Below are 954 nucleotides of genomic sequence, written 5' to 3'. Positions count from 1 at the left end.
TTATCGGAGTACTAGGATTTGAACCTAGGACCCTCTGGTCCCAAACCAGATGCGCTACCAGACTGCGCTACACTCCGCTATTTTCACAATAATACTTATTTATATTATATTTGTCAATATTTAAAATTTTAAAGACATTAATATAATTTTATTTTATTACTTTTAATTCCTAATATTACATTTCCCAATCCAGTACCTATAGATACACCTAATTTTTTGAAAAATTTTTCAGAAAAATTATCTGTTTCAGTATAATTAACAATTCTTTTTTGTTTTAAAACATTATTAGCAACACTGAAAACTGTCCCATAATCATCAACCAATCCAAGTTCAATCGCTTGACTGCCAGTCCAAAATATACCAGAAAAAATATCTGGAGACTTTTTTAATCTATTTCCTCTACCAGTACATACAGAATCTATAAACTGCTTATGAATATCATGTAATATTTTTTCAATATATTTTTTTTGTTTAAAATCAAGAGGACTAAATGGATCTAAAATACCCTTATTTTTACCGGATATTAACAATCTTCTTTCAATTCCTAATTTATTCATTAATCCTGTAAAACCAAAGTTATCCATTAATACTCCAATTGATCCAACAATACTAGATTTATTTACATAAATTTTATCTGCAGCAGAAGCAATATAATAACTTCCAGATGTACAAATTTCTTCTACTACCGCATATAATGGTTTACTTGGATATATTTTTTTTAAACGCATTATTTCATCATAAATAAGACTAGCTTGTACTGGAGTTCCTCCGGGGCTATTTATACGTAATATAACTCCTACAGAATTATTAGAAGAAAAAGCTTTATCTAATGCTGGTATAATTCTCTCAGCGGAACTATATGTATCTGGTTGAACTATATTTTTAACATCTATTAAAGCTGTATGTTTAATTTTTATTTTATTATTAGAAAAATAAAACATATTGAAAATAATA

At 27.3% G+C, this 954-nt stretch overlaps 1 non-coding gene across 1 annotated transcript; it reads right to left on the bottom strand.

The window, feature by feature from the left end:
• Positions 1 to 3: 3 nt before the first annotated feature.
• On the bottom strand, positions 4 to 77 carry Trnap-ugg. Its single transcript has one exon. It is a non-coding gene; the product is annotated as a tRNA-Pro (tRNA).
• Positions 78 to 954: the final 877 nt, after the last annotated feature.

This window comes from Diaphorina citri, unplaced genomic scaffold, assembly GCF_000475195.1.
Source record: "Diaphorina citri unplaced genomic scaffold, Diaci psyllid genome assembly version 1.1 scaffold19210, whole genome shotgun sequence".
NCBI lineage: Eukaryota > Metazoa > Arthropoda > Insecta > Hemiptera > Psyllidae > Diaphorina > Diaphorina citri.
This window is presented reverse-complemented; position numbering and strand designations above follow the sequence as displayed.